Below are 16,466 nucleotides of genomic sequence, written 5' to 3' on the forward strand. Positions count from 1 at the left end.
ATGGTCTTGCAAACGATGATAGTTCGTCGGAAGGTGACGATAAAAGGCTGACCCGTGTTATGATAATGTGTCTGGCGCGTTAAAGACACCCTTGAAGATTTTGAAAAAGAACAGGCTAATGCCGCTACAAGGCAGCACTCGCACCAGTAAATTGGAAAGGGATTAAAATAAGATGTTATTACTTGTTCTCCAATCAATTATAACCAAGTATGTTCAAACTTACATTCTTTTTAATGCATGGACTTATTGCAAAAGTTTAATTTTAAAATGCACTGATTGAAGCTGATAGTTCGACTAGGACTTCTATTTATATTTGTTATTTCCGATGATCGACATTAAACTTAGGGGATTGGTGTATATGCGTCCATTCGTTTTTCTTTTTAAGAAATAATTGATTTCGCAAAAACCAAAAACTAAAAATCAACAGTGTTTTCGTTTTTCGATTTTGAGATCTCCATTTTTTGTTGAACTTTTTTTTTCAACTGATTTTTTTGGGGGGGGGGGGGGGTTAAATTTTACATCTTCCATTATTTTTTCGTTTTCCATATTCATCATTCAACATTCAATTATTTCTTTTGTTATATAACTTTTTTGTCATTTTGGTTTTGTTACTTTCAACGTTCGAAAATTTTTAAGAATTTGTTTTTAACATTCAATTTCAATAAATATTCGCTTTCTATCATGACATTCGTTTTTAACATTCCATTTCAACAGTCAGCATCAAGAATAATTTTCAACAATGTTTTTTTTTTTCAACATGGAACATTAAATTAACATTCACCATTCAAAACTAAACTCTAATATTCAACATTAGACAAAAAACCTCTTCATTATGTTTTTATTGAATATCAACACTCAAAATTTTTATTATTCGTTTTTAACGTTCAACATTCAACATTTGATTGCCGCAAATTTCATGAGAACTTTTTGCTAAATTAAATATGAAAAGAACGTTCATTTGTATTACTGTTTATTTATTAGCTTATTCTTTAACCTCCTCTTCAATTTCGTCAAACAACAATCATAATGGGATATAACCCCCTGATTTTAATACTCATCCACCTCACGTTATATATTGGTGAATATAACAAAAAGGAAATAGATTATTCAATTATATCCAATAATTGTTAGGGAATGGTCGAAGGTCGTTTGGATTAAAAATCAAAACGCCACATCACTAGAAAAAAACACAATCGAAATCAAAAGCTATCGCCTGTATACAATTGATAAATGAAAATTTTATAAGTACATTTCCTCATAAATTCTAAAATGATATATACAAGTCAAATATGGAGTACAAATGCATTTACTTATACTTGTATCAGAGCAGAAACCTAAGGGTATATTTGCTATCCGGAGAAGCGAGAAGGTTCTGTTGAAACTATTATTTTCATTGCCGTCGTGGACAGCTTGATATAGGAGATGAGCTTAGATTTTCTGTTATATGCGTCCGACTGTAACTCCGTCTCATCTCATGTTTAAGGTTTTGATTTATATCGAATATCATGAAGTCGTGATTGCATGAACCTGAAATGTAGGACAGGTGTTCGTGGTAATGTGGAATTTTCATTTTACATAGCCGATTGCGGTTTTGACCACGGTTTACCAATGAAAAGTGTAACAAAAATACAGAACCCACCATGTCGGATAATACAAACTGTCAAAATCAAACTTTATCTACCAACAAAACGAGTATAAAAACAACTGTAATATTCCTAATTTGGTACAGACATTTTCTGATAGATGTACAGTTGAACCTATTTTTATTACTACATTATTAACCTTCCACTTACATGTATATGTCAGTTAATAATTTAGTTTTGGTCATACCAACTTGAAACGTAGAACATATGTTACTGATGATATTTGTATGCTGATATCAAGGTTCCTTGTAAATGCACAGAGGATAGAGCTATTTGAGAGTGTTATATGGAGACGTATTCTCGTAGTTCTATTTAAAGGTCAGTTATCATTAAAACAAATATTCCTCTTTGATACATGCAAAAAGGATTTGTACACTGCTAGTAAATAGATAGTAAAACTTTTTTTTATTCAATACTTTAACATAAAGATTACAGATGGATTAAACATTGAGTCAAAAGAAAAAAGATATTCAAATCTATACCTTTTATAGCTGACTATATGCGGTATGGGATTTACTCATTGTTGAAGGCCGTACGGTGACCTATAATTGTTAATGTTTGTGTCATTTTGGTCTTTTGTGGATCGTTGTCTCATTGGCAATCATACCACATCTTCTTTTTTATATTGCCACTTAAAAAATTATTTCATCCAATATATCGGTTTGTTTTTTATTTGACTACTTATCAACTCCCGCAGCAAGCATGGTTCTTTTCTAAAAACGAAGTGTCTACACATCTGCGTCTGTATTGTTTTTGCACTTAGTATTTGTACATTCAATATTCATGTTTTTGTTATGATGTTTCTTTTGTAAATGCAGGGCGAAATTTAACTCAGGGACATTAAAACTAATAAACCGAAAATAAACTGACAACACCATGGCTGAAAAGGGAAAAGACCAATAGAAAAATAATTGTACCAAAAACACAACATAGAACATTAAGCACTAAGCAAGACAACCCCAACAAAAACTGGTGATGATCTCAGGTGGTTTGGAAAGGTAAGCAAATCCTTATCCATTTGTGGCACCCCTCGTGTTGGTCTTTTAAGTATTTGTGTTGTAAGTACGGCTAGATATTGTGTTATGTCTTATCGTTTGTGGTTTGAATTCTGTATTTTTGGTACATTTTACATTATGTGTGATTTTTCAGTAAAGTCGATTTAATTTCTATATTTCATGGATAAAGTATTGTGTTAGTCCAACTTACTATGACGTTGTTACAGCATTAATTTAAAATAGCATTCAAGACTGTTATAAGCATAATAAATATTAGGACTAATATTGTGAAAATAATTGTGATTTTTTTTTATCTTATTCCATATTATTGTATTAATTTCAAGATTACCGGTGATAATAAATACTTTGTGACGTGTTGGTCCATGCAAGTACAGTGTGTGGTGTCCTGAGTTGGTCATTCATGGAAGATGTCCGTTGTTATTCTTTAGTATACAATGAACATGTTGTAAAATACTATTATGTTCTTTCTTTATGTATTTCTCTGTGCCAGTTCTTCTTGCACTTCATCGGTATTGGTTGGCATTGTTGTTTAAGCACGAGGTTCGGCTTGACATAAAACCAGGTTCAACTCGCCATTTGTTTTGTCTTTGAATGTTATGTAACAAGTCGGGAATATGGCAGTTGGTATTTTTTTAATAGTCCGCTTGTATGTATGTTGACGTTTGTTTTTGTTGCAGTTTAGTGTTTTTGTTGTTTCGTCATTTTCCTCTTATAGTTGATTTATGTTCTCCCGATTTTAGTTTGTAACTCGGATTAGTTTTCTCTTGATCGATTTACAACTTTATAACCGTGGTATACTACTGCTGCCTTTTAAATTAGATTGCGTTTTGCCCCCGATTTTTACATATACAGAACTAATACACCACAACTTTAATATTTGTGAAACACAAATGTTGGAATTTACGACGTTCGATCTAAAAATATAAAACTAGCATGGGGAAGAAGATTACTCAATCATAAAGGCTTACATAAGCTCGGAAAAAGAGGAACAAATATTCATTAAACGTACATCAACCAAAAAAAAGATAAAAAATAAACCATTACTTCAAAAAATGTGAAGTTACTTCAATACTTTGCAATAAGTCTTAGTTATAAATAAAATATTTAAAAAAAACCGATTATTTGATGGTTATGCATTTGAACACTTACAATTCTTTAGAATACAAAGTTTTGTTTTTTTCAAATTGATAGTTTTAACTATTATGCGAATAGAGGGCTTTTCTTTTATGAATGAAAAAATGTGTACAGCGATAATGTACGTCACCATCCAGAGGCCCTGACCTACTGTATATCTCTGTTCCAGTGACACTGATAAAGATAACTCGTTCGGTAAAAAAAACCAATAAACGAGATACGCTTACACAATATGTAATGAAAATTATCCTAATACATAAATGAATTCGTTTATATTCAATGATCGAATCAAGTTAGATAACGTTTCCACGTTCAGTTCACAATGAATGTTATCACCTACCGGAAGTCGGAAAAGATTACAATAATATAAATAAATGTCGACTACACACTTCATCAAGGTAAGTTTATAATTACTTTATGATATGGGTATTGCTCATTGTTGGATCCCTTATGTTGACTTCTGGTTGATAATATCATCGTCCTTCGGTCCCACTCTTGGATTGTTTTAAAAGTATAGTTTTGAGATAGTATTTAAAATATCGAACTTTAAAAGGCTCGAATGATTGTGTTGTCAATGGTATCATTTGCCGACGGGAATTATTAAAAGGCGGTCTCAAAGTAATAACATTGTTTCCATAAGCAAGTTTCAATGTTTTATCAGAAACGTTGAAATTAAAAGTTTGAACTGTATTTCATTGAAAACAACTGTAAATTCCAGTTTACGTATTTAGAAAATAACTTTTATTTTTGAAGCGCAGTAAGTAAGATTTAAAGATGACGTCTACGAACATTTTCTTAAACATATTTCACAATAGGTAGTGGCGGATACAGGATTAACAAAGAAAAAAGAGCGAAATTGCATAAAACATAATTTATAAACAAAAAAGCTATTATAATTGTAAGAAACATGAGATATTTTAGCTGCAAAGAAAGATGCAAACCTGACTATTCGGTACTGATAGGGGTACTGATTTTTTCAAACAACTATTTAATATAATCTTGTTATTTATACCAAAAACTAGTAATAAACGTTAAAAAAACCTCTCCCTTTTAATCACAATAAAAAGGTAATAACTATATCTTGTTGTTTCAGATAGGTGTTTCTTATATTTCCCAGATAAAACCAATGTAAGAGTATTCGTTTTTTTCGACACATTAAAGTAGTTTTCTATGGTTCATTTTTGTTTCATAGCTTTTTTCTTAATTTGTAATTCGTGATTTAATTCTATTTCCGTATTTAAGAATACATTTCGTAAAATTGTATTAATTTGTGCACTTATGACGTTATCGTAAGAAACTTAAAAAAACAGCAACGGATATAACAGCGTTAATTATACATAAACTTATTAGCAGGTTAAGTATAAAGCTTATCTCTTTCTTATTGCATCTGCCAAAAAACTCATTTTTGATATTGTAACAAGTGTGGACACAGATGAGTGTGGATAGTATGAATGGATGTTTGACAGTGTCTTATGACAAATGAGTTCTATGTTTTTTCTATATGGTGTTATTAACTATGTTGCACGATGACAACCAATCTGAGCATTATGAGTGTTATTTATTAAATTTTTTATGCCCCCACCTACAATAGTAGATGGGCATTATGTTTTCTGGTCTGTGGGTCCGTACGTTCGTTTGTCCCGCTTTAGGTTAAAGTTTTTGGTCAAGGTAGTTTTTGATGAAGCTGAAGTCCAATCAACTCGAAACTTAGTACACATGTTCATTATGATATGATCTTTCTAATTTTAAAGCCAAATTAGACTTTTGACCCCAATTTCACGGTCCATTGAACATAGAAAATGAAAGTGGGAGTTTCAGGTTAAAGTTTTTGGTCAAAGTAGTTTTTGATGAAGCTGAAGTCCAATCAACTTGAAACTTAGTACACTTGTTGCATATGATATGATCTTTCTAATTTCAAAACTCATAACTGCTCCATAAGTAATCTGATAGAATTTCAAGCATTTTAAGCCAATATTATCAACATCTACTAATGAGTCTTAATATGTCTACATATCTAAAAAGTCATAGTATTCAAAAGGTAATGCAAAATTATTCCTTTTCATTTTTTTTGTTATATGGATACACATTTGAGTGATACATGTACCAATACAATATTTGTTGTGGTATGAAAGTGCAGTAATTAGCATTTACTGTAACTATGTTAATTCACACAAATTGAAAAATAAACAAATAAATGGACCAGATGCTCCGCAGAGCCCAGCTTTATACGACTGCAGAGGTCGAAGCCTGAACAGTTGGGGCTAGTATTGACACAACATTCAAGCTGGAAACAGCTCTGAGCTTGGATTGTGATTAAATAGATGACACAGCTTAGGTTTCTGACACAGAATGAATGTGGTCTAATGAACTTAAAATATTTTGTTTTGCTTTTGGGTTAGGAGCAATTCACTATGCTGTTGAATATTAATCCTTTCAAACAAAAATATCTGAAGAAATTTTCTTTTTAATTTCTGAAATGAGAAACATTTAGAGGAGACAAACTTCAGTTAAGAGATCAGAAACTAAAAAAATGTATAATTTTTCCATTTTTAAAAGGGCATACCCTAGAAAGTGCTTGCAATCACTGAATGGTTATTAATAGATATAGGAAGATGTGGTGTGAGTGCCAATGAGACAACTCTCCATCCAAATAACAATTTGAAAATTAAACCATTATAGGTTAAAGTACGGCCTTCAACACGGAGCCTTGGCTCACACCGAACATCAAGCTATAAAGGGCCCTAAAATTACTAGTGTAAAACCATTCAAACGGGAAAACCAACGGTCTAATCTATATTAATGACTGCTTTAATTTATCAGTTGGTAATAAAGTGAATATTGCATTGTATATTGTATAATTGATTTAAGTTGACTGAACAAAGAAAGATAACTCCAATTTTCAAAGAAGATTTCATAAAGCATTGGTATTAGGTAATTCAACAACCATTCTGGACAAACTCCAATTAAGGGTCTTTAATTTACAAAAATGTTTGTTTTTGGTCCGTAATTATTAGACTGTTTGTCCCATAACCCACACAATATATCCGAACCTTCTACTTATGGTATTAAACATTGTGGTACAATTTCAGAACAATTGAAATTTTATACTTATACATGTACACAACTTTTTAAACCGACACTAGATTAAGGCTTGTTTTGGGCACCTTTGTACCCCTTATTTCTAAACCTAAGGGACCATAACCCCCAAAATCAATCCCAAGCTTCCTTTTGTGGTTATAAACGTTGTGTTATAATTTTGTTTATTTCTATTTACTTATAATAAAGTTATTATCCAGAAACCATCCATCTTTCGGACAGGATACCAATTTACGACCCCCAATTTTTTGTGGTTGTATAAAAATGTTGAACATGTGCAATGAAGTATAGTTTTAGAAATCGATTAGACTGGATAGGCCTTATAATTTTTCCCCCTCCTAATTGAAGGACCATTTACACTCAGGGCCGAGTCATCAGCAGGCAATACAGATGTATTAAAACAACCTAGCATCATATTGCTAGTAGTGGGAGTAGCATTGTCCGGTAAATTTTTTCCCACTTTTTTTTTTATAAAATGTATGGTTCAAATCAAAATAGAATGCTTTTATCTCCTGAATACTTACATTGTACATAGAGATGATACTACTTTGACAAATCCTTGTCCATTAGAGTTGTCTGTCAAATCTTAATTTCACAAAGAATGAATTGCATAACAATGAACTGAGCTCAAAGCAAAGTACTTTAATATTACACTTAGACAAAGAGCTAAATCCAGTGATATACTTTGTACTACAGGTCCTTCATGACCATCCACCCACCCAAACCATATCTCAATAACATTCCATACTACATGATTGGATTCAGAAGTCCTGAAATATATATATGACTTTTTTTATCTTGTTTTAAGTATATATGCACAGGTTAAACCTTAATTGTGGATATAATCATTCAGTATCTAGCAACTATCAATTTGCTGCATGCACATATTGATATAGGTTGATTGCTCCTCTGTTGGAAATTAGAACACACCTCCATCTAATTTTAGTCAACTGACGAAGAAAAATTCAAAACTATTTAAAATGTTATCTAAGACTTGTCAGTGTCTATTTCCTTTGCCACTGAATAAGATTTCATATTTACAACCAATAAAAATCAAATATCCCTCTAATAGACTTAGCATTGAAATCGTTTTCTAAAATGGTAGTTATGTGGAACCTAGAACTAAAAAAATTGAAACAATATATCTTAAATATTTCAAATGCATGTCCATTTAATAATTCTCCAAAATTCACTTTATTTTTCCTTTTTTGGTTTTCTGTTGGAGACTGTATATTGACCTCTATGTAGCCTTTTCAACTTATAAAAGGGGGGATACATTTCCATAGAATTAAACTTTTCTGAAAGAATTGATTCCATTTATTTTCAATAAACAATAAATATTGAAGTCTATAACAGGCATCTAGGAACAGGCTCAACATTATTTCTAAACATGTATTAATACATACCAAAATGTGGACAAACCTACATTAAATATTCTACTTCAACGACTTTAATTAGTGGAGTAGATCAAATTAAAAAGTCACAATGGTTAAAAACTCCAATGGCAGTCTTTCCTGCTAAAATCTTGATGTGTAGAATGTGATATACCATTTTTGGGTCTATATACTGTCCTTTAAATTTAGGTGATTTTGACACGGCAAAATATGAAAAAAAATGTAAACTATGGTCTGGAAAGCACACAGTTTGTGATATTTTAAGGTATCTTTACTAAGAAAACCTGCAAATCTCAGTGGCAGATCCAGAACTTTTCAAAAAGGTGTGGGGGCTCTGATGGACTAGAGGGTTGCCCACTCCCATCAAGCTTCAATGATTTCTTACATATATGTCATCAGCTAAATTTCCCCCACCCCCTTGGTCTGTATATGCATCTGTTTATCGTTCTGCGAAATAGTACTAATACTGTTTTTTCCCCTCCCTTACTTGGCCCTAGACAGTTGCTTACCTTTGTAAACATTTTATAATTATAGTCAGGTATATATTGATTGAGAGTAACTTACATAGTAGTTAATGGGACTCTATTTCACACGGTTCTGTGAAATATAATACGGCAAATATATACCCGTACATACTATCCGCATAACACAGAAATCTGATAGATTTTCACTCCTCTGGGAAAAATCACCAGACACAAGTTGGTTCCTTTTTCCTTTTTCCTTTTTCGATATTCAAATTTTTGAAAAATATTACAAGTCCACACTAAATTTTTTTTTGCTTCAAAATTTTTTTTTCCTCAAATTTTTTTTTCCTCAAATTTTTTTTCCTCAAATTTTTTTTTTTCTCAAATTTTTTTTTTCCTCAAATTTTTTTTTCCTCAAATTTTTTTTCCTCAAAATTTTTTTTTCTCAATTTTTTTTTCCTCAAAATTTTTTTTCCTCAAATTTTTTTTCTCAAATTTTTTTTTTTCCTCATTTTTTTTCGTTTCCTTATTCAATTTCTTTTTCCTTATTCGATTTTTATTTCCTTTTTCATATTCATTTCCTTTTTCGGTTTCTATTCCCTGAATCGGATTCTATTTCCTTATTGGGTTACTATTTCCTTATTCGGTTTCGGTTTCTAGTTCCTTATTCGATTTTCATTTCCTTATTCGGTTTCTTTTTCCTTTTTCAATATTCATTTCCTTTTTCATTTCTATTTCCTTATTCGGTTTCTGTTTCCTTATTTGATTTCTTTTTCCTTATTCAATTTTCATTTCCTTATTCGGTTTCTATTTCCTTATTGGATTTTCATTTCCTTATTCAATTTCCATTTCCTTATACGGTTTCTTTTTCCTTTTTCAATATTCATTTCCTTTTTCGGTTTCTATTTCCTTATTCAGTTTCTATTTCCTTATTCGGTTTCTATTTCCTTATTCGGTTTCTTTTTCCTTATTCGGTTTCTTTTTCCTTTTTCAATATTCATTTCCTTTTTCGGTTTCTATTTCCTTATTCAGTTTCTATTTCCTTATTCGGTTTCTATTTCCTTATTCGGTTTCTTTTTCCTTATTCGGTTTCTTTTTCCTTTTTCAATATTCATTTCCTTTTTCGGTTTCTATTTCCTTATTCGGTTTCTTTTTCCTTTTTCAATATTCATTTCCTTTTTCGGTTTCTATTTCCTTATTGGGTTTCTATTTCCTTATTCGGTTTCGATTTCCTTATTCGGTTTCTAGTTCCTTATTCGATTTTCATTTCCTTATTCGGTTTCTTTTTCCTTTTTCAATATTCATTTCCTATTTCGGTTTCTATTTCCTTCTTCGGTTTCTATTTCCTTATTGGATTTTCATTTCCTTATTCGATTTCCATTTCCTTATTCGATTTCCATTTCCTTATTTGGTTTCTTTTTCCTTTTTCAATATTCATTTCCTTTTTCGGTTTCTATTTCCTTATTGGATTTTCATTTCCTTATTCGATTGCTGTTTCCTTATTGGGTTTCTATTTCCTTATTCGGTTTCTATTTCCTTATTTGGTTTCTATTTCCTTATTGGATTTTCATTTCCTTATTTGATTTCCATTTCCTTATTCGATTTCCATTTCCTTATTCGGTTCCTTTTTCCTATTTCGATATTCAATTTTGAAAAATATTACAAGTCCAAACTAAATTTTTTTTCGCTTCAAAATTTTTTTTCCTCAAAATTTTTTTTTTCTCAAATTTTTTTTTTCCTCAACATTTTTTTCCTCAAATTTTTTTTTTCTCAAATTTTTTTTCCTCAAATTTTTTTTTCCTCAAATTTTTTTTCTCAAATATTTTTTTTTCCTCATTTTTTTTCGTTTCCTTATTCAATTTCTTTTTCCTTATTCGATTTTTATTTCCTTTTTCATATTCATTTCCTTTTTCATATTCATTTCCTTTTTCGGTTTCTATTCCCTGAATCGGATTCTATTTCCTTATTGGGTTTCTATTTCCTTATTCGGTTTCGATTTCCTTATTCTGTTTCTAGTTCCTTATTCGATTTTCATTTCCTTATTCGGTTTCTTTTTCCTTTTTCAATATTCATTTCCTTTTTCATTTCTATTTCCTTATTCGGTTTCTGTTTCCTTATTTGATTTCTTTTTCCTTATTCAATTTTCATTTCCTTATTCGGTTTCTATTTCCTTATTGGATTTTCATTTCCTTATTCAATTTCCATTTCCTTATACGGTTTCTTTTTCCTTTTTCAATAATCATTTCCTTTTTCGGTTTCTATTTCCTTATTCAGTTTCTATTTCCTTATTCGGTTTCTATTTCCTTATTCGGTTTCTTTTTCCTTATTCAGTTTCTTTTTCCTTTTTCAATATTCATTTCCTTTTTCGGTTTCTATTTCCTTATTCAGTTTCTATTTCCTTATTCGGTTTCTATTTCCTTATTCAGTTTCTTTTTCCTTATTCGGTTTCTTTTTCCTTTTTCAATATTCATTTCCTTTTTTCGGTTTCTATTTCCTTATTCGGTTTCTTTTTCCTTTTTCAATATTCATTTCCTTTTTCGGTTTCTATTTCCTTATTCAGTTTCTATTTCCTTATTGGGTTTCTATTTCCTTATTCGGTTTCGATTTCCTTATTCGGTTTCTAGTTCCTTTTTCGATTTTCATTTCCTTATTCGGTTTCTTTTTCCTTTTTCAATATTCATTTCCTTTTTCGGTTTCTATTTCCTTATTCGGTTTCTTTTTCCTTTTTCAATATTCATTTCCTTTTTTCGGTTTCTTTTTCCTTATTCGATTTTCATTTCCTTATTCGATTGCTGTTTCCTTATTGGGTGTTTATTTCCTTATTCGGTTTCTATTTCCTTATTCGGTTTCTATTTCCTTATTGGATTTTCATTTCCTTATTCGATTTCCATTTCCTTATTGGATTTCCATTTCCTTATTCGGTTCCTTTTTCCTATTTCGATATTCAATTTTGAAAAATATTACAAGTCCAAACTAAATTTTTTTTCGCTTCAAAATTTTTTTTCCTCAAAATTTTTTTTTCCTCAAAATTTTTTTTTCCTCAAAATTTTTTTCCTCAAATTTTTTTTTTTCTCAAATTTTTTTTTCCTCAAAATTTTTTTTCCTCAAATTTTTTTTCTCAAATTTTTTTTTTTCCTCATTTTTTTTCGTTTCCTTATTCAATTTCTTTTTCCTTATTCGATTTTTATTTCCTTTTTCATATTCATTTCCTTTTTTGGTTTCTATTCCCTGAATCGGATTCTATTTCCTTATTGGGTTTCTATTTCCTTATTCGGTTTCGATTTCCTTATTCTGTTTCTAGTTCCTTATTCGATTTTCATTTCCTTATTCGGTTTCTTTTTCCTTTTTCAATATTCATTTCCTTTTTCATTTCTATTTCCTTATTTGGTTTCTGTTTCCTTATTTGATTTCTTTTTCCTTATTCAATTTTCATTTCCTTATTCGGTTTCTATTTCCTTATTGGATTTTCATTTCCTTATTCAATTTCCATTTCCTTTTTCGGTTTCTATTCCCTGAATCGGATTCTATTTCCTTATTGGGTTTCTATTTCCTTATTCGGTTTCGATTTTCTTATTCGGTTTCTAGTTCCTTATTCGATTTTCATTTCCTTATTCGGTTTCTTTTTCCTTTTTCAATATTCATTTCCTTTTTCATTTCTATTTCCTTATTCGGTTTCTGTTTCCTTATTTGATTTCTTTTTCCTTATTCAATTTTCATTTCCTTATTCAGTTTCTATTTCCTTATTGGATTTTCATTTCCTTATTCAATTTCCATTTCCTTATACGGTTTCTTTTTCCTTTTTCAATATTCATTTCCTTTTTCGGTTTCTATTTCCTTATTCAGTTTCTATTTCCTTATTTGGTTTCTTTTTCCTTATTCGGTTTCTTTTTCCTTTTTCAATATTCATTTCCTTATTCGGTTTCTATTTCCTTATTCAGTTTCTATTTCCTTATTTGGTTTCTATTTCCTTATTCGGTTTCTTTTTCCTTATTCGGTTTCTTTTTCCTTTTTCAATATTCATTTCCTTTTTCGGATTTTTATTTCCTTATTTAGTTTCTATTTCCTTATTGGGTTTCTATTTCCTTATTCGGTTTCGATTTCCTTATTCGGTTTCTAGTTCCTTATTCGATTTTCATTTCCTTATTCGGTTTCTTTTTTCTTTTTCAATATTCATTTCCTTTTTCATTTTCTATTTCCTTATTCGGTTTCTATTTCCTTATAGGATTTTCATTTCCTTATTTGATTTCCATTTCCTTATTCGATTTCCATTTCCTTATTCGGTTTCTTTTTCCTTTTTCAATATTCATTTCCTTTTTCGGTTTCTATTTCCTTATTCGATTTTCATTTCCTTATTCGATTGCTGTTTCCTTATTCGGTTTCTATTTCCTTATTTGTTTTCTATTTCCTTATTCGGTTTCTATTTCCTTATTGGATTTTCATTTCCTTATTCGATTTTCATTTCCTTATTCGATTGCTGTTTCCTTATTCGGTTTCTATTTCCTTATTCGGTTTCTATTTCCTTATTCGGTTTCTATTTCCTTATTGGATTTTCATTTCCTTATTCGATTTCCATTTCCTTATTCGGTTACTTTTTCCTATTTCGATATTCAATTTTGAAAAATATTACAAGTCGAAACTAAATTTTTTTTTTCTCAAATTTTTTTTTTCCTCAAAATTTTTTTTCCTCAATTTTTTTTTCCTCAAAATTTTTTTTTTCTCAAATTTTTTTTCTTCAAAATTTTTTTTCCTCAAATTTTTTTTCTCAAATTTTTTTTTTTCCTCTTTTTTTTTCGTTTCCTTATTCAATTTCTATTTCCTTATTCGATTTTTATTTCCTTTTTCATATTCATTTCCTTTTTCGGTTTCTATTCCCTGAATCGGATTCTATTTCCTTATTGGGTTTCTATTTCCTTATTCGGTTTCGATTTCCTTATTCGGTTTCTAGTTCCTTATTAGATTTTCATTTCCTTATTCGGTTTCTTTATTTTCCTTTTTCAATATTCATTTCCTTTTTCGGTTTCTATTTCCTTATTCGATTTTCATTTCCTTATTTGATTGCTGTTTCCTTATTCGGTTTCTATTTCCTTATTCAGTTTCTATTTCCTTATTCGGTTTCTATTTCCTTATTGGATTTTCATTTCCTTATTCGATTTTCATTTCCTTATTCGATTGCTGTTTCCTTATTCGGTTTCTATTTCCTTATTCGGTTTCTATTTCCTTATTCGGTTTCTATTTCCTTATTGGATTTTCATTTCCTTATTCGATTTCCATTTCCTTATTCGATTTCCATTTCCTTATTCGGTTGGTTCCTTTTTCCTATTTCGATATTCAATTTTGAAAAATATTACAAGTCGAAACTAAATTTTTTTTTTCTCAAATTTTTTTTTTCCTCAAAATTTTTTTTCCTCAATTTTTTTTTCCTCAAAATTTTTTTTTTCTCAAATTTTTTTTCTTCAAATTTTTTTTTCCTCAAATTTTTTTTCTCAAATTTTTTTTTTTCCTCTTTTTTTTTCGTTTCCTTATTCAATTTCTTTTTCCTTATTCGATTTTTATTTCCTTTTTCATATTCATTTCCTTTTTCGGTTTCTATTCCCTGAATCGGATTCTATTTCCTTATTGGGTTTCTATTTCCTTATTCGGTTTCGATTTCCTTATTCGGTTTCTAGTTCCTTATTCGATTTTCATTTCCTTATTCGGTTTCTTTTTCCTTTTTCAATATTCATTTCCTTTTTCATTTCTATTTCCTTATTCGGTTTCTGTTTCCTTATTTGATTTCTTTTTCCTTATTCAATTTTCATTTCCTTATTCGGTTTCTAGTTCCTTATTCGATTTTCATTTCCTTATTCGGTTTCTTTTTCCTTTTTCAATATTCATTTCCTTTTTCGGTTTCTATTTCCTTATTCAGTTTCTATTTCCTTATTCGGTTTCTATTTCCTTATTCGGTTTCTTTTTCCTTATTCGGTTTCCTTTTCCTTTGTAAGATATCTTATATAATTGCCTTTGTAAAATATCTTATATAATTGTCTTTATAAGATATCTTATATAATTGTCTTTATAAGATATCTTATATAATTGTATTTATAAGATATTTCATAAACTATATTAAATATCTTATAAACTATATAAGATATCTTATAAACTATATAAGATATCTTATAAACTATATAAGATATCTTTAAAATTATATAAGATATCTTATATAAAAGTTGTTTATAAGCTTTATAAGATATCTTATAAAATGTAGAAGATATCTTATAAAGTATATATAAGATATCTTATAAAGTATATATAAGATATCTTATAAAGTATATATAAGATATCTTATAAAGTATATATAAGATATCTTATTAACTTTATAAGATATCTTATATAACATTAAAGATATAGTATATAACATTAAAGATTTCTTATATAATATATGAGATATCATATAAAAATGAAATTATATAAGATATCTTATATATTATAGGAGATATCTTGTAATTAGAATAAGTAGTAAAACGGCTTGCCATATATAATGGAATATGCGACGTTCACACAAGTGAGAGTTAAGCTTGCTATGCAACAAAATTGAATGAACCATTATTTATATAAGGAATTGCCTGTTACAAGCTTTTTCTGGGAGTTCAGGTTGGGGCATGTTAAGTTTGTAAGGGAATTCAAACTATTTCTCTTCATCTTGAGATAATGTATATAAAAGTAAAATTTTGACCGTATCTGGATTGAAAACAATAATCGTGTCCACTTTTTTGCTATAAGAAACGAAAGTTTCCAACAAAATTATTTAGAATTATATAAACATGATGAACAAAAAAACGGGCGTATTTTTTGGGGGCGGGGGTTTGCATGTGTGACTGGAATGTCTGTTTCGGCGAACTGATACTGCATATTAAATACTTTTTTCAAGACCGAAATGCCACCGGCTGCTGTGTGTGATCCATTTGTCAACCGTCATTCATAAACTCGCTGTCATTTTAGAATTATGTCGTAGCCTTTTGTTAATTTGGAACCCCGCATTTCCATTAAAAAAATTTGGCGAAACATATCAACCGAGCCTTTGGATAAAAATTGCTTGTTTGTCTTTCTTCAATCGTGTCGGTCGTATTGTAAATTTCATTGAAGAGCCCGGCGTATATCTGGTTTACAACAAGAAATATGTGAGGTTGTTCTAACTTAACATACAACAAACAAGAATTGTCCATGTCGAGGTCCTACATGCAATAAAGCAGTAAATAGCTTTGGATCCATACTATTATTTTATATATACAGCATAAAAATTTTTTCAACCCTTACACTTTACAGCAACTATGAAATATATATGCCCAAAATAAGGAACCGTTTAAATATGCATTCTACACAAATTTTATGTTTTTTAGCCCCCAAAAAGGTCACAATTTTTTTCGACTCGCTTCGCTCAGCCATCTTTAAAAATGTCGCCCCTTTTCTAAAATCCAGAATCCGCCCCTGAAATTCAGTACATGACGTCACAAAGTATATCGGTTTTTAGATATTCTAAAAATAACCGTGCGATATGCTTTTTGCCGGTCAATATGCTTTTTGCTATCCGCCGTTTTTTCTCTACCTTCAAAAATATAGTTTAACATGTGACTATCTCTAAACGAATCAAATATGTTAAAATATACGAATTAATAATATATATATATATATATATAGTGTTTGTATGATATTTTATTAGATAACAAGTGTGGACACAGATGA

At 29.7% G+C, this 16,466-nt stretch overlaps 1 protein-coding gene across 1 annotated transcript in view; it reads left to right on the forward strand.

Annotated features, from left to right (window-relative positions):
- The first annotated feature begins 4,101 nt into the window (after positions 1–4,101).
- Positions 4,102–16,466, forward strand: part of LOC134695867 (glycoprotein 3-alpha-L-fucosyltransferase A-like) — a 29,777-nt gene continuing 17,412 nt past the window's right edge. Inside the window, exon 1 of the mRNA XM_063557327.1 lies at positions 4,102–4,191. The gene's annotated coding sequence lies outside the window, so the exon portion shown is untranslated. The remainder of the gene's footprint in view (positions 4,192–16,466) is intronic.

The sequence above is a fragment of the Mytilus trossulus genome, chromosome 14, assembly GCF_036588685.1.
Source record: "Mytilus trossulus isolate FHL-02 chromosome 14, PNRI_Mtr1.1.1.hap1, whole genome shotgun sequence".
Lineage (NCBI taxonomy): Eukaryota > Metazoa > Mollusca > Bivalvia > Mytilida > Mytilidae > Mytilus > Mytilus trossulus.